Genomic DNA, 18,363 nt, shown 5'->3' with positions numbered 1-18,363 from the left:
TTGGCTAAAAAAACACATGTTCCTCACATTTCTGTGGCAGAAAGGTCTGGAATCTGAGAGGAGCCAGAAATTCCCTTCCAGCCAGCGTTCCCCCAAGTCTCCCAATAAAAATGATACCTCACTTGTGTGGGTAGGCCTAGCGCCCGCAACAGGAAACGCCCCAAAGCGTAGCATAGACACATCCAAATTTTTGAAAGAAAACAGAGGTGTTTTTTGCGAAGTGCCTACCTGTAGATTTTTGCCTCTAAGTCAGCCGGCACCTAGGGAAACCTAAAAAACCTGTGCATTTCTGAAAACTAGAGACCTAGGGGAATCCAAGATGGGGTGACTTGTGGGGCTCGGAGAAGTTTCTGTTACCCAGAATCCTTTGCAAACCTCAAAATTTGGCTAAAAAAACACATGTTCCTCACATTTCTGAGGCAGAAAGGTCTAGAATCTGAGAGAAGCCACAAATTTCCTTCCCGCCAGCTTTCCCCCAAGTCTCCCGATAAAAATGATACCTCACTTGTGTGGGTAGGCATAGTGCCTGCGACAGGAAACACCCCAAAGCGCAACGTGGACACATCCAAATATTTGAAAGAAAACAGAGGTGTTTTTTGCGAAGTGCCTACCTGTAGATTTTGGCCTCCAGCTCAGCCGGCACCTATGAAAACCTACCAAACCTGTGCATTTCTGAAAACTAGAGACCTAGGGGAATCCAAGATGGGGTGACTTGTGGGGATCGGACCAGGTTCTGTTACCCAGAATCCTTTGCAAACCTCAAAATGTGGCTAAAAAAACACATGTTCCTCACATTTCTGTGGCAGAAAGTTCTGGAATCTGAGAGGAGCCACAAATTTCCTTCCAGCCAGGGTTCCCCCAAGTCTCCCGATAAAAATGATACCTCACTTGTGTGGGTCGGCCTAGCGCCCGCGACAGGAAACGCCCCAAAGCGCAGCATGGACACATCCAAATTTTTGAAAGAAAACAGAGGTTTTTTTTGCGAAGTGCCTACCTGTAGATTTTGGCCTCTAGCTCAGCCGGCACCTAGGGAAACCTACCAAACCTGTGCATTTCTGAAAACTAGAGACCTAGGGGAATCCAAGATGGGGTTATTTGTGGGGCTCGGACCAGGTTCTGTTACCCAGAATCCTTTGCAAACCTCAAAATTTGGCTAAAAAAACACATGTTCCTCACATTTCTGTGGCAGAAAGGTCTGGAATCTGAGAGGAGCCAGAAATTCCCTTCCAGCCAGCGTTCCCCCAAGTCTCCCAATAAAAATGATACCTCACTTGTGTGGGTAGGCCTAGCGCCCGCAACAGGAAACGCCCCAAAGCGTAGCATAGACACATCCAAATTTTTGAAAGAAAACAGAGGTGTTTTTTGCGAAGTGCCTACCTGTAGATTTTTGCCTCTAAGTCAGCCGGCACCTAGGGAAACCTAAAAAACCTGTGCATTTCTGAAAACTAGAGACCTAGGGGAATCCAAGATGGGGTGACTTGTGGGGCTCGGAGAAGTTTCTGTTACCCAGAATCCTTTGCAAACCTCAAAATTTGGCTAAAAAAACACATGTTCCTCACATTTCTGAGGCAGAAAGGTCTAGAATCTGAGAGAAGCCACAAATTTCCTTCCCGCCAGCTTTCCCCCAAGTCTCCCGATAAAAATGATACCTCACTTGTGTGGGTAGGCATAGTGCCTGCGACAGGAAACGCCCCAAAGCGCAACGTGGACACATCCAAATATTTGAAAGAAAACAGAGGTGTTTTTTGCGAAGTGCCTACCTGTAGATTTTGGCCTCCAGCTCAGCCGGCACCTATGAAAACCTACCAAACCTGTGCATTTCTGAAAACTAGAGACCTAGGGGAATCCAAGATGGGGTGACTTGTGGGGATCGGACCAGGTTCTGTTACCCAGAATCCTTTGCAAACCTCAAAATGTGGCTAAAAAAACACATGTTCCTCACATTTCTGTGGCAGAAAGTTCTGGAATCTGAGAGGAGCCACAAATTTCCTTCCAGCCAGGGTTCCCCCAAGTCTCCCGATAAAAATGATACCTCACTTGTGTGGGTCGGCCTAGCGCCCGCGACAGGAAACGCCCCAAAGCGCAGCATGGACACATCCAAATTTTTGAAAGAAAACAGAGGTGTTTTTTGCGAAGTGCCTACTTGTAGATTTTGGCCTCTAGCTCAGCCGGGACCTAGGGAAACCTACCAAACCTGTGCATTTCTGAAAACTAGAGACCTAGGGGAATCCAAGATGGGGTGACATGTGGGGCTCGGACCAGGATCTGTTACCCAGAATCCATTGCAAAACTCAAAATTTGGCTAAAAAAACAAATGTTCCTCACATTTCTGTGGCAGAAAGTTCTGGAATCTGAGAGGAGCCACAAATTTCCTTCCAGCCAGCGTTCCCCCAAGTCTCCCGATAAAAATAATGCCTCACTTGTGTGGGTCGGCCTAGCGCCCGCGACAGGAAAAGCCCCAAAGCGCAGCATGGACACATCCAAATTTTTGAAAGAAAACAGAGGTGTTTTTTTCAGAAGTGCCTACCTGTAGATTTTGGCCTCAAGCTCAGCCGGCACCTAGGGAAACCTACCAAACCTGTGCATTTCTGAAAACTAGGGGAATCCAAGATGGTGTGACTTGTGAGGCTTGGACCAGGTTCTGTTACCCAGAATCCTTTGCAAACCTCAAAATTTTGCTAAAAAAACACATGTTCCTCACATTTCTGTGGCAGAAAGGTCTGGAATCTGAGAGGAGCCAGAAATTCCCTTCCAGCCAGCGTTCCCCCAAGTCTCCCAATAAAAATGATACCTCACTTGTGTGGGTAGGCCTAGCGCCCGCAACAGGAAACGCCCCAAAGCGTAGCATAGACACATCCAAATTTTTGAAAGAAAACAGAGGTGTTTTTTGCGAAGTGCCTACCTGTAGATTTTTGCCTCTAAGTCAGCCGGCACCTAGGGAAACCTAAAAAACCTGTGCATTTCTGAAAACTAGAGACCTAGGGGAATCCAAGATGGGGTGACTTGTGGGGCTCGGAGAAGTTTCTGTTACCCAGAATCCTTTGCAAACCTCAAAATTTGGCTAAAAAAACACATGTTCCTCACATTTCTGAGGCAGAAAGGTCTAGAATCTGAGAGAAGCCACAAATTTCCTTCCCGCCAGCTTTCCCCCAAGTCTCCCGATAAAAATGATACCTCACTTGTGTGGGTAGGCATAGTGCCTGCGACAGGAAACGCCCCAAAGCGCAACGTGGACACATCCAAATATTTGAAAGAAAACAGAGGTGTTTTTTGCGAAGTGCCTACCTGTAGATTTTGGCCTCCAGCTCAGCCGGCACCTATGAAAACCTACCAAACCTGTGCATTTCTGAAAACTAGAGACCTAGGGGAATCCAAGATGGGGTGACTTGTGGGGATCGGACCAGGTTCTGTTACCCAGAATCCTTTGCAAACCTCAAAATGTGGCTAAAAAAACACATGTTCCTCACATTTCTGTGGCAGAAAGTTCTGGAATCTGAGAGGAGCCACAAATTTCCTTCCAGCCAGGGTTCCCCCAAGTCTCCCGATAAAAATGATACCTCACTTGTGTGGGTCGGCCTAGCGCCCGCGACAGGAAACGCCCCAAAGCGCAGCATGGACACATCCAAATTTTTGAAAGAAAACAGAGGTGTTTTTTGCGAAGTGCCTACTTGTAGATTTTGGCCTCTAGCTCAGCCGGGACCTAGGGAAACCTACCAAACCTGTGCATTTCTGAAAACTAGAGACCTAGGGGAATCCAAGATGGGGTGACATGTGGGGCTCGGACCAGGATCTGTTACCCAGAATCCATTGCAAAACTCAAAATTTGGCTAAAAAAACAAATGTTCCTCACATTTCTGTGGCAGAAAGTTCTGGAATCTGAGAGGAGCCACAAATTTCCTTCCAGCCAGCGTTCCCCCAAGTCTCCCGATAAAAATAATGCCTCACTTGTGTGGGTCGGCCTAGCGCCCGCGACAGGAAAAGCCCCAAAGCGCAGCATGGACACATCCAAATTTTTGAAAGAAAACAGAGGTGTTTTTTTCAGAAGTGCCTACCTGTAGATTTTGGCCTCAAGCTCAGCCGGCACCTAGGGAAACCTACCAAACCTGTGCATTTCTGAAAACTAGGGGAATCCAAGATGGTGTGACTTGTGAGGCTTGGACCAGGTTCTGTTACCCAGAATCCTTTGCAAACCTCAAAATTTTGCTAAAAAAACACATGTTCCTCACATTTCTGTGGCAGAAAGTTCTGTAATCTGAGAGGAGCCACAAATTTCCTTCCAGCCATCGTTCCCCCAAGTCTCCCGATAAAAATGATACCTCACTTGTGTTGGTAGGCCTAGCGCCCCCGACAGGAAACATCCCAAAGCGCAGCGTGGACACATCCAAATTTTTGAAAGAAAACAGAGGTGTTTTTTGCGAAGTGCCTACCTGTAGATTTTGACCTCTAGCTCAACCGGCATCTAGGGAAACCTAACAAACCTGTGCATTTCTGAAAACTAGAGACCTAGGGGAATCCAAGATGGGGTGACTTGTGGGGCTCGGAGAAGTTTCTGTTACCCAGAATCCTTTGCAAACCTCAAAATTTGGCTAAAAAAACACATGTTCCTCACATTTCTGAGGCAGAAAGGTCTGGAATCTGAGAGGAACCACAAATTTCCTTCCAGCCAGCTTTCCCCCAAGTCTCCCGATAAAAATGATACCTCACTTGTGTGGGTAGGCATAGTGCCCGCGACAGGAAACGCCCCAAAGCGCAATGTGGACACATCCAAATATTTGAAAGAAAACAGAGGTGTTTTTTGCGAAGTGCCTACCTGTAGATTTTTGCCTCTAAGTCAGCCGGCACCTAGGGAAACCTACCAAACCTGTGCATTTCTGAAAACTAGAGACCTAGGGGAATCCAAGATGGGGTGACTTGTGGGGCTCGGAGAAGTTTCTGTTACTCAGAATCCTTTGCAAACCTCAAAATGTGGCTAAAAAAACACATGTTCCTCACATTTCTGAGGCAGAAAGGTCTAGAATCTGAGAGAAGCCACAAATGTCCTTCCAGCCAGCTTTCCCCCAAGTCTCCCGATAAAAATGATACCTCACTTGTGTGGGTAGGCATAGTGCCCGCGACAGGAAACGCCCCAAAGTGCAACATGGACACATCCAAATATTTGAAAGAAAACAGAGGTGTTTTTTGCGAAGTGCCTACCTGTAGATTTTGGCCTCCAGCTCAGCCGGCACCTGGGGAAACCTACCAAACCTGTGCATTTCTGAAAACTAGAGACCTAGGGGAATCCAAGATGGGGTGACATGTGGGGCTCGGACCAGGATCTGTTACCCAGAATCCATTGCAAAACTCAAAATTTGGCTAAAAAAACAAATGTTCCTCACATTTCTGTGGCAGAAAGTTCTGGAATCTGAGAGGAGCCACAAATTTCCTTCCAGCCAGCGTTCCCCCAAGTCTCCCGATAAAAATATTGCCTCACTTGTGTGGGTCGGCCTAGCGCCCGCGACAGGAAAAGCCCCAAAGCGCAGCATGGACACATCCAAATTTTTGAAAGAAAACAGAGGTGTTTTTTTCAGAAGTGCCTACCTGTAGATTTTGGCCTCAAGCTCAGCCGGCACCTAGGGAAACCTACCAAACCTGTGCATTTCTGAAAACTAGGGGAATCCAAGATGGTGTGACTTGTGAGGCTTGGACCAGGTTCTGTTACCCAGAATCCTTTGCAAACCTCAAAATTTTGCTAAAAAAACACATGTTCCTCACATTTCTGTGGCAGAAAGTTCTGTAATCTGAGAGGAGCCACAAATTTCCTTCCAGCCATCGTTCCCCCAAGTCTCCCGATAAAAATGATACCTCACTTGTGTTGGTAGGCCTAGCGCCCCCGACAGGAAACATCCCAAAGCGCAGCGTGGACACATCCAAATTTTTGAAAGAAAACAGAGGTGTTTTTTGCGAAGTGCCTACCTGTAGATTTTGACCTCTAGCTCAACCGGCATCTAGGGAAACCTAACAAACCTGTGCATTTCTGAAAACTAGAGACCTAGGGGAATCCAAGATGGGGTGACTTGTGGGGCTCGGAGAAGTTTCTGTTACCCAGAATCCTTTGCAAACCTCAAAATTTGGCTAAAAAAACACATGTTCCTCACATTTCTGAGGCAGAAAGGTCTGGAATCTGAGAGGAACCACAAATTTCCTTCCAGCCAGCTTTCCCCCAAGTCTCCCGATAAAAATGATACCTCACTTGTGTGGGTAGGCATAGTGCCCGCGACAGGAAACGCCCCAAAGCGCAATGTGGACACATCCAAATATTTGAAAGAAAACAGAGGTGTTTTTTGCGAAGTGCCTACCTGTAGATTTTTGCCTCTAAGTCAGCCGGCACCTAGGGAAACCTACCAAACCTGTGCATTTCTGAAAACTAGAGACCTAGGGGAATCCAAGATGGGGTGACTTGTGGGGCTCGGAGAAGTTTCTGTTACTCAGAATCCTTTGCAAACCTCAAAATGTGGCTAAAAAAACACATGTTCCTCACATTTCTGAGGCAGAAAGGTCTAGAATCTGAGAGAAGCCACAAATGTCCTTCCAGCCAGCTTTCCCCCAAGTCTCCCGATAAAAATGATACCTCACTTGTGTGGGTAGGCATAGTGCCCGCGACAGGAAACGCCCCAAAGTGCAACATGGACACATCCAAATATTTGAAAGAAAACAGAGGTGTTTTTTGCGAAGTGCCTACCTGTAGATTTTGGCCTCCAGCTCAGCCGGCACCTGGGGAAACCTACCAAACCTGTGCATTTCTGAAAACTAGAGACCTAGGGGAATCCAAGATGGGGTGACATGTGGGGCTCGGACCAGGATCTGTTACCCAGAATCCATTGCAAAACTCAAAATTTGGCTAAAAAAACAAATGTTCCTCACATTTCTGTGCAGAAAGTTCTGGAATCTGAGAGGAGCCACAAATTTCCTTCCAGCCAGCGTTCCCCCAAATCTCCCGATAAAAATAATACCTCACTTGTGTGGGTCGGCCTAGCGCCCGCGACAGGAAAAGCCCCAAAGCGCAGCATGGACACATCCAAATTTTTGAAAGAAAACAGAGGTGTTTTTTTCAGAAGTGCCTACCTGTAGATTTTGGCCTCTAGCTCAGCCGGCACCTAGGGAAACCTAACAAACCTGTGCATTTCTGAAAACTAGAGACCTAGGGGAATCCAAGATGGGGTGACTTGTGGGGCTCGGAGAAGTTTCTGTTACCCAGAATCCTTTGCAAACCTCAAAATTTGGCTAAAGAAACACATGTTCCTCACATTTCTGAGGCAGAAAGGTCTGGAATCTGAGAGGAACCACAAATTTCCTTCCAGCCAGCTTTCCCCCAAGTCTCCCGATAAAAATGATACCTCACTTGTGTGGGTAGGCATAGTGCCCACAACAGGAAACGCCCCAAAGCGCAACTTGACACATCCAAATATTTGAAAGAAAACAGAGGTGTTTTTTGCGAAGTGCCTACCTGTAGATTTTGGCCTCCAGCTCAGCCGGCACCTAGGGAAACCTACCAGACCTGTGCATTTCTGAAAACTAGAGACCTAGGGGAATCCAAGATGGGGTGACATGTGGGGCTCGGACCAGGATCTGTTACCCAGAATCCATTGCAAAACTCAAAATTTGGCTAAAAAAACAAATGTTCCTCACATTTCTGTGCAGAAAGTTCTGGAATCTGAGAGGAGCCACAAATTTCCTTCCAGCCAGCGTTCCCCCAAATCTCCCGATAAAAATAATTCCTCACTTGTGTGGGTCGGCCTAGCGCCCGCGACAGGAAAAGCCCCAAAGCGCAGCATGGACACATCCAAATTTTTGAAAGAAAACAGAGGTGTTTTTTTCAGAAGTGCCTACCTGTAGATTTTGGCCTCTAGCTCAGCCGGCACCTAGGGAAACCTAACAAACCTGTGCATTTCTGAAAACTAGAGACCTAGAGGAATCCAAGATGGGGTGACTTGTGGGGCTCGGAGAAGTTTCTGTTACCCAGAATCCTTTGCAAACCTCAAAATTTGGCTAAAGAAACACATGTTCCTCACATTTCTGAGGCAGAAAGGTCTGGAATCTGAGAGGAACCACAAATTTCCTTCCAGCCAGCTTTCCCCCAAGTCTCCCGATAAAAATGATACCTCACTTGTGTGGGTAAGCATAGTGCCCACGACAGGAAACGCCCCAAAGCGCAACTTGACACATCCAAATATTTGAAAGAAAACAGAGGTGTTTTTTGCGAAGTGCCTACCTGTAGATTTTGGCCTCCAGCTCAGCCGGCACCTAGGGAAACCTACCAAACCTGTGCATTTATGAAAACTAGAGACCTAGGGGAATCCAAGATGGGGTGACTTGTGGGGATCGGACCAGGTTCTGTTACCCAGAATCCTTTGCAAACCTCAAAATGTGGCTAAAAAAACACATGTTCCTCACATTTCTGTGGCAGAAAGTTCTGGAATCTGAGAGGAGCCACAAATTTCCTTCCAGCCAGCGTTCCCCCAAGTCTCCCGATAAAAATGATACCTCACTTGTGTGGGTCGGCCTAGCGCCCGCGACAGGAAACGCCCCAAAGCGCAGCATGGACACATCCAAATTTTTGAAAGAAAACAGAGGTGTTTTTTGCGAAGTGCCTACCTGTAGATTTTGGCCTCTAGCTCAGCCGGCACCTAGGGAAACCTAACAAACCTGTGCATTTCTGAAAACTAGAGACCTAGGGGAATCCAAGATGGGGTGACTTGTGGGGCTCGGACCAGGTTCTGTTACCCAGAATCCTTTGCAAACCTCAAAATTTGGCTAAAAAAACACATGTTCCTCACATTTCTGTGGCAGAAAGTTCTGGAATCTGAGAGGAGCCACAAATTTCCTTCCAGCCAGCGTTCCCCCAAGTCTCCCGATAAAAATTATACCTCACTTGTGTGGGTATGCCTAGCGCCCCCGATAGGAAACGACCCAAAGCGCAGCGTGGACACATCCACATTTTTTAAAGAAAACAGAGGTGTTTTTGCGAAGTGCTTACCTGTAGATTTTGGCCTCTAGCTCAGCCGGCACCTAGGGAAACCTACCAAACCTGTGCATTTCTGAAAACTAGAGACCTAGGCGAATCCAAGATGGGTGACTTGTGGGGCTCGGACCAGGTTCTGTTACCCAGAATCCTTTGCAAACCTCAAAATTTGGCTAAAAAAACACATGTTCCTCACATTTCTGTGGCAGAAAGTTCTGGAATCTGAGAGGAGTTACAAATTTCCTTCCACCCAGCGTTTCCCCAACTCTCCCGATAAAAATGATACCTCACTTGTGTGGGTAGGCCTAGCGCTCGCGAAAGGAAACGCCCCAAAGCGCAGCGTGGACACATCCACATTTTTGAAAGAAAACAGAGATGTTTTTTGCGAAGTGCCTACCTGTATATTTTGGCCTCTAGCTCAGCCGGCACCTAGGGAAACATACCAAACCTGTGCATTTCTGAAAACTAGAGACCTAGGGGAATCCAAGATAGGGTGACTTGTGGGGCTCGGACCAGGTTCTGTTACCCAGAATCCTTTGCAAACCTCAAAATTTGGCTACAAAAACACATGTTACTCACATTTCTGTGGCAGAAAGGTCTGGAATCTGGGAGGAGCTACAAATTTCCTTCCAGCCAGCGTTCCCCCAAGTCTCCCGATAAAAATGATACCTCACTTGTGTGGGTAGGCCTAGCGCCCGTGACAGGAAACGCCCCAAAGCGCAACGTGGACACATCCAAATATTTGAAAGAAAACAGAGGTGTTTTTTGCGAAGTGCCTATCTGTAGATTTTGGCCTCTAGCTCAGCCGGCACCTAGGGAAACCTACCAAACCTGTGCATTTCTGAAAACTAGGGACCTAGGGGAATCCAAGATGGTGTGACTTGTGGGGCTCGGACCAGGTTCTGTTACCCAGAATCCTTTGCAAACCTCAAAATTTGACTAAAAAAACACATGTTCCTCACATTTCTGTGGCACAAAGTTCTGGAATCTGAGAGGAGTTACAAATTTCCTTCCACCCAGCGTTTCCCCAAGTCTCCCGATAAAAATGATACCTCACTTGTGTGGGTAGGCCTAGCGCCCGCGAAAGGAAACGCCCCAAAGCGCAGCGTGGACACATCCAAATTTTTGAAAGAAAACAGAGGTGTTTTTTGCGAAGTGCCTACCTGTAGATTATTGCCTCTAAGTCAGCCGGCACCTAGGGAAACCTACTAAACCTGTGCATTTCTGAAAACTAGAGACCTAGGGGAATCCAAGATGGGGTGACTTTTGGGGCTCGGAGAAGTTTCTGTTACCCAGAATCCATGCAAACCTCAAAATTTGGCTAAAAAAACACGTTCCTCACATTTCTGTGGCAGAAAGTTCTGGAATCTGAGAGGAGCCACAAATTTCCTTACAGCGAGCGTTCCCCCGAGTCTCCCAATAAAAATGATACCTCACTTGTGTGGGTAGGCCTAGCGCCCCCGACAGGAAACGCCCCAAAGCGCAGCGTGGACACATCTAAATTCTTGAAAGAAAACAGAGGTGTTTTTTGCGAAGTGCCTACCTGTAGATTTTGGCCTCTAGCTCAGCCGGCACCTAGGGAAACCTACCAAACCTGTGCATTTCTGAAAACTAGAGACCTAGGGGAATCGAAGATGGGGTGACATGTGGGGCTCGGACCAGGATCTGTTACCCAGAATCCTTTGCAAAACTCAAAATTTGGCTAAAAAAACACATGTTCCTCACATTTCTGTGGCAGAAAGTTCTGGAATCTGAGAGGAGCCACAAATTTCCTTCCAGCCAGCGTTCCCCCAAGTATCCCGATAAAAATAATACCTCACTTGTGTGGGTAGGCCTAGCGCCCGCGACAGGAAAAGCCCCAAAGCGCAGCATGGACACATCCAAATTTTTGAAAGAAAACAGAGGTGTTTTTTGAGAAGTGCCTACCTGTAGATTTTGGCCTCTAGCTCAGCCGGCACCTAGGGAAACCTACCAAACCTGTGCATTTCTGAAAACCAGGGACCTAGGGGAATCCAAGATGGTGTGACTTGTGGGGCTCGGACCAGGTTCTGTTACCCAGAATCCTTTGCAAACCTCAAAATTTGGCTAAAAAAACACATGTTCCTCACATTTCTGTGGCAGAAAGTTCTGGAATCTGAGAGGAGCCACAAATTTCCTTCCAGCCAGCGTTCCCCCAAGTCTCCCGTAAAAATGATACCTCACTTGTGTGGGTAGGCCTAGCGCCCGCGACAGGAAACGCCCCAAAGCGCAGCATGGACACATCCAAATTTTTGAAAGAAAACAGAGGTGTTTTTTGCGAAGTGCCTACCTGTAGATTTTGGCCTCTAGCTCAGCCGGCACCTAGGGAAACATACCAAACCTGTGCATTTCTGAAAACTAGAGACCTAGGGGAATCCAAGATGGGGTGATTTGTGGGGCTCGGACCAGGTTCTGTTACCCAGAATCCTTTGCAAACCTCAAAATTTGGCTAAAAAAACACATGTTCCTCACATTTCTGTGGCAGAAAGGTCTGGAATCTGAGAGGAGCCAGAAATTTCCTTCCAGCCAGCGTTCCCCCAAGTCTCCCGATAAAAATAATACCTCACTTGTGTGCGTAGGCCTAGCGCCCGCGACAGGAAAAGCCCCAAAGCGCAGCATGGACACATCCAAATTTTTGAAAGAAAACAGAGGTGTTTTTTGAGAAGTGCCTACCTGTAGATTTTGGCCTCTAGCTCAGCCGGCACCTAGGGAAACCTACCAAACCTGTGCATTTCTGAAAACTAGAGACCTAGGGGAATCCAAGATAGGGTGACTTGTGGGGCTCGGACCAGGTTCTGTTACCCAGAATCCTTTGCAAACCTCAAAATTTGGCTAAAAAAACACACGTTCCTCACATTTCTGTGGCAGAAAGGTCTGGAATCTGAGAGGAGCTACAAATTTCCTTCCAGCCAGCGTTCCCCCAAGTCTCCCGATAAAAATGATACCTCACTTGTGTGGGTAGGCCTAGCGCCCGCGACAGGAAACGCCCCAAAGCGCAACGTGGACACATCCAAATATTTGAAAGAAAACAGAGATGTTTTTTGCGAAGTGCCTATCTGTAGATTTTGGCCTCTAGCTCAGCCGGCACCTAGGGAAACCTACCAAACCTGTGCATTTCTGAAAACTAGGGACCTAGGGGAATCCAAGATGGTGTGACTTGTGGGGCTCGGACCAGGTTCTGTTACCCAGAATCCTTTGCAAACCTCAAAATTTGACTAAAAAAACACATGTTCCTCACATTTCTGTGGCACAAAGTTCTGGAATCTGAGAGGAGTTACAAATTTCCTTCCACCCAGCGTTTCCCCAAGTCTCCCGATAAAAATGATACCTCACTTGTGTGGGTAGGCCTAGCGCCCGCGAAAGGAAACGCCCCAAAGCGCAGCGTGGACACATCCAAATTTTTGAAAGAAAACAGAGGTGTTTTTTGCGAAGTGCCTACCTGTAGATTATTGCCTCTAAGTCAGCCGGCACCTAGGGAAACCTACTAAACCTGTGCATTTCTGAAAACTAGAGACCTAGGGGAATCCAAGATGGGGTGACTTTTGGGGCTCGGAGAAGTTTCTGTTACCCAGAATCCATGCAAACCTCAAAATTTGGCTAAAAAAACACGTTCCTCACATTTCTGTGGCAGAAAGTTCTGGAATCTGAGAGGAGCCACACATTTCCTTACAGCGAGCGTTCCCCCGAGTCTCCCAATAAAAATGATACCTCACTTGTGTGGGTAGGCCTAGCGCCCCCGACAGGAAACGCCCCAAAGCGCAGCGTGGACACATCTAAATTCTTGAAAGAAAACAGAGGTGTTTTTTGCGAAGTGCCTACCTGTAGATTTTGGCCTCTAGCTCAGCCGGCACCTAGGGAAACCTACCAAACCTGTGCATTTCTGAAAACTAGAGACCTAGGGGAATCGAAGATGGGGTGACATGTGGGGCTCGGACCAGGATCTGTTACCCAGAATCCTTTGCAAATCTCAAAATTTGGCTAAAAAAACACATGTTCCTCACATTTCTGTGGCAGAAAGTTCTGGAATCTGAGAGGAGCCACAAATTTCCTTCCAGCCAGCGTTCCCCCAAGTCTCCCGATAAAAGTAATACCTCACTTGTGTGGGTAGGCCTAGCGCCCGCGACAGGAAAAGCCCCAAAGCGCAGCATGGACACATCCAAATTTTTGAAAGAAAACAGAGGTGTTTTTTGAGAAGTGCCTACCTGTAGATTTTGGCCTCTAGCTCAGCCGGCACCTAGGGAAACCTACCAAACCTGTGCATTTCTGAAAACCAGGGACCTAGGGGAATCCAAGATGGTGTGACTTGTGGGGCTCGGACCAGGTTCTGTTACCCAGAATCCTTTGCAAACCTCAAAATTTGGCTAAAAAAACACATGTTCCTCACATTTCTGTGGCAGAAAGTTCTGGAATCTGAGAGGAGCCACAAATTTCCTTCCAGCCAGCGTTCCCCCAAGTCTCCCGTAAAAATGATACCTCACTTGTGTGGGTAGGCCTAGCGCCCGCGACAGGAAACGCCCCAAAGCGCAGCATGGACACATCCAAATTTTTGAAAGAAAACAGAGGGGTTTTTTGCGAAGTGCCTACCTGTAGATTTTGGCCTCTAGCTCAGCCGGCACCTAGGGAAACATACCAAACCTGTGCATTTCTGAAAACTAGAGACCTAGGGGAATCCAAGATGGGGTGATTTGTGGGGCTCGGACCAGGTTCTGTTACCCAGAATCCTTTGCAAACCTCAAAATTTGGCTAAAAAAACACATGTTCCTCACATTTCTGTGGCAGAAAGGTCTGGAATCTGAGAGGAGCCAGAAATTTCCTTCCAGCCAGCGTTCCCCCAAGTCTCCCGATAAAAATAATACCTCACTTGTGTGCGTAGGCCTAGCGCCCGCGACAGGAAAAGCCCCAAAGCGCAGCATGGACACATCCAAATTTTTGAAAGAAAACAGAGGTGTTTTTTGAGAAGTGCCTACCTGTAGATTTTGGCCTCTAGCTCAGCCGGCACCTAGGGAAACCTACCAAACCTGTGCATTTCTGAAAACTAGAGACCTAGGGGAATCCAAGATAGGGTGACTTGTGGGGCTCGGACCAGGTTCTGTTACCCAGAATCCTTTGCAAACCTCAAAATTTGGCTAAAAAAACACATGTTCCTCACATTTCTGTGGCAGAAAGGTCTGGAATCTGAGAGGAGCTACAAATTTCCTTCCAGCCAGCGTTCCCCCAAGTCTCCCGATAAAAATGATACCTCACTTGTGTGGGTAGGCCTAGCGCCCGCGACAAGAAACGCCCCAAAGCGCAACGTGGACACATCCAAATATTTGAAAGAAAACAGAGGTGTTTTTTGCGAAGTGCCTATCTGTAGATTTTGGCCTCTAGCTCAGCCGGCACCTAGGGAAACCTACCAAACCTGTGCATTTCTGAAAACTAGGGACCTAGGGGAATCCAAGATGGTGTGACTTGTGGGGCTCGGACCAGGTTCTGTTACCCAGAATCCTTTGCAAACCTCAAAATTTGACTAAAAAAACACATGTTCCTCACATTTCTGTGGCACAAAGTTCTGGAATCTAAGAGGAGTTACAAATTTCCTTCCACCCAGCGTTTCCCCAAGTCTCCCGATAAAAATGATACCTCACTTGTGTGGGTAGGCCTAGCGCCCGCAAAAGGAAACGCCCCAAAGCGCAGCGTGGACACATCCAAATTTTTGAAAGAAAACAGAGGTGTTTTTTGCGAAGTGCCTACCTGTAGATTATTGCCTCTAAGTCAGCCGGCACCTAGGGAAACCTACCAAACCTGTGCATTTCTGAAAACTAGAGACCTAGGGGAATCCAAGATGGGGTGACTTTTGGGGCTCGGAGAAGTTTCTGTTACCCAGAATCCTTGCAAACCTCAAAATTTGGCTAAAAAAACACGTTCCTCACATTTCTGTGGCAGAAAGTTCTGGAATCTGAGAGGAGCCACAAATTTCCTTACAGCGAGCGTTCCCCCGAGTCTCCCAATAAAAATGATACCTCACTTGTGTGGGTAGGCCTAGCGCCCCCGACAGGAAACGCCCCAAAGCGCAGCGTGGACACATCCAAATTTTTGAAAGAAAACAGAGGTGTTTTTGCGAAGTGCTTACCTGTAGATTTTGGCCTCTAGCTCAGCCGGCACCTAGGGAAACCTACCAAACCTGTGCATTTCTGAAACCTAGAGACCTAGGGGAATCCAACATGGGGTGACTTGTGGGGCTCGGACCAGGTTCTGTTACCCAGAATCCTTTGCAAACCTCAAAAGTTGGCTAAAAAAACACATGTTCCTCACATTTCTGTGGCACAAAGTTCTGGAATCTGAGAGGAGTTACAAATTTCCTTCCACCCAGCGTTTCCCCAAGTCTCCCGATAAAAATGATACCTCACTTGTGTGGGTAGGCCTAGCGCCCGCGAAAGGAAACGCCCCAAAGCGCAGCGTGGACACATCCAAATTTTTGAAAGAAAACAGAGGTGTTTATTGCGAAGTGCCTACCAGTAGATTTTGGCCTCTAGCTCAGCCGGCACCTAGGGAAACCTACCAAACCTGTGCATTTTTGAAAACTAGGGACCTAGGGGAATCCAAGATGGTGTGACTTGTGGGGCTCGGACCAGGTTCTGTTACCCAGAATCCTTTGTAAACCTTAAAATTTGACTAAAAAAACACATGTTCCTCACATTTCTGTGGCAGAAAGTTCTGGAATCTGAGAGGAGCCACAAATTTCCTTCCAGCCAGCGTTCCCCCAAGTCTCCCGATAAAAATGATACCTCACTTGTGTGGGTAGGCCTAGCGCCCGCGACAGAAAACGCCCCAAAGCGCAGCATGGACACATCTAAATTCTTGAAAGAAAACAGAGGTGTTTTTTGCGAAGTGCCTACCTGTAGATTTTGGCCTCTAGCTCAGCCGGCACCTAGGGAAACCTACCAAACCTGTGCATTTCTGAAAACTAGAGACCTAGGGGAATCCAAGATGGTGTGATTTGTGGGGCTCGGACCAGGTTCTGTTACCCAGAATCCTTTGCAAACCACAAAATTTGGCTAAAAAAACACATGTTCCTCACATTTCTGTGGCAGAAAGGTCTGGAATCTGAGAGGAGCCAGAAATTTCCTTCCAGCCAGCGTTCCCCCAAGTCTCCCGATAAAAATGATACCTCACTTGTGTGGGTAGGCCTAGCGCCCGCGACAGGAAACGCCCCAAAGCGCAGCATGGACACATCCAAATTTTTGAAAGAAAACAGAGGTGTTTTTTGCGAAGTGCCTACCTGTAGATTATTGCCTCTAAGTCAGCCGGCACCTAGGGAAACCTACCAAACCTGTGCATTTCTGAAAACTAGAGACCTAGGGGAATCCAAGATGGGGTGACTTTTGGGGCTCAGAGAAGTTTCTGTTACCCAGAATCCTTTGCAAACCTCAAAATTTGGCTAAAAAAACACGTTCCTCACATTTCTGTGGCAGAAAGTTCTGGAATCTGAGAGGAGCCACATATTTCCTTACAGCCAGCGTTCCCCCGAGTCTCCCAATAAAAATGATACCTCACTTGTGTGGGTAGGCCTAGCGCCCCCGACAGGAAACGCCCCAAAGCGCAGCGTGGACACATCCACATTTTTGAAAGAAAACAGAGGTGTTTTTGCGAAGTGCTTACCTTTAGATTTTGGCCTCTAGCTCAGCCGGCACCTAGGGAAACCTACCAAACCTGTGCATTTCTGAAACCTAGAGACCTAGGGGAATCCAAGATGGTGTGATTTGTGGGGCTCGGACCAGGTTCTGTTACCCAGAATCCTTTGCAAACCACAAAATTTGGCTAAAAAAACACATGTTCCTCACATTTCTGTGGCAGAAAGGTCTGGAATCTGAGAGGAGCCAGAAATTTCCTTCCAGCCAGCGTTCCCCCAAGTCTCCCGATAAAAATGATACCTCACTTGTGTGGGTAGGCCTAGCGCCCGCGACAGGAAACGCCCCAAAGCGCAGCATGGACACATCCAAATTTTTGAAAGAAAACAGAGGTGTTTTTTGCGAAGTGCCTACCTGTAGATTATTGCCTCTAAGTCAGCCGGCACCTAGGGAAACCTACCAAACCTGTGCATTTCTGAAAACTAGAGACCTAGGGGAATCCAAGATGGGGTGACTTTTGGGGCTCAGAGAAGTTTCTGTTACCCAGAATCCTTTGCAAACCTCAAAATTTGGCTAAAAAAACACGTTCCTCACATTTCTGTGGCAGAAAGTTCTGGAATCTGAGAGGAGCCACAAATTTCCTTACAGCGAGCGTTCCCCCGAGTCTCCCAATAAAAATGATACCTCACTTGTGTGGGTAGGCCTAGCGCCCCCGACAGGAAACGCCCCAAAGCGCAGCGTGGACACATCCAAATTTTTGAAAGAAAACAGAGGTGTTTTTGCGAAGTGCTTACCTGTAGATTTTGGCCTCTAGCTCAGCCGGCACCTAGGGAAACCTACCAAACCTGTGCATTTCTGAAACCTAGAGACCTAGGGGAATCCAACATGGGGTGACTTGTGGGGCTCGGACCAGGTTCTGTTACCCAGAATCCTTTGCAAACCTCAAAAGTTGGCTAAAAAAACACATGTTCCTCACATTTCTGTGGCACAAAGTTCTGGAATCTGAGAGGAGTTACAAATTTCCTTCCACCCAGCGTTTCCCCAAGTCTCCCGATAAAAATGATACCTCACTTGTGTGGGTAGGCCTAGCGCCCGCGAAAGGAAACGCCCCAAAGCGCAGCGTGGACACATCCAAATTTTTGAAAGAAAACAGAGGTGTTTTTTGCGAAGTGCCTACCTGTAGATTTTGGCCTCTAGCTCAGCCGGCACCTAGGGAAACCTACCAAACCTGTGCATTTTTGAAAACTAGGGACCTAGGGGAATCCAAGATGGTGTGACTTGTGGGGCTCGGACCAGGTTCTGTTACCCAGAATCCTTTGCAAACCTTAAAATTTGACTAAAAAAACACATGTTCCTCACATTTCTGTGGCAGAAAGTTCTGGAATCTGAGAGGAGCCACAAATTTCCTTCCAGCCAGCGTTCCCCCAAGTCTCCCGATAAAAATGATACCTCACTTGTGTGGGTAGGCCTAGCGCCCGCGACAGAAAACGCCCCAAAGCGCAGCATGGACACATCTAAATTCTTGAAAGAAAACAGAGGTGTTTTTTGCGAAGTGCCTACCTGTAGATTTTGGCCTCTAGCTCAGCCGGCACCTAGGGAAACCTACCAAACCTGTGCATTTCTGAAAACTAGAGACCTAGGGGAATCCAAGATGGTGTGATTTGTGGGGCTCGGACCAGGTTCTGTTACCCAGAATCCTTTGCAAACCACAAAATTTGGCTAAAAAAACACATGTTC

The sequence above is a fragment of the Pleurodeles waltl genome, chromosome 2_2 (genome assembly GCF_031143425.1).
Source record: "Pleurodeles waltl isolate 20211129_DDA chromosome 2_2, aPleWal1.hap1.20221129, whole genome shotgun sequence".
In the NCBI taxonomy this organism is placed as follows: Eukaryota; Metazoa; Chordata; class Amphibia; order Caudata; family Salamandridae; genus Pleurodeles; species Pleurodeles waltl.
Note: the sequence above shows the minus strand (reverse complement) of the source record.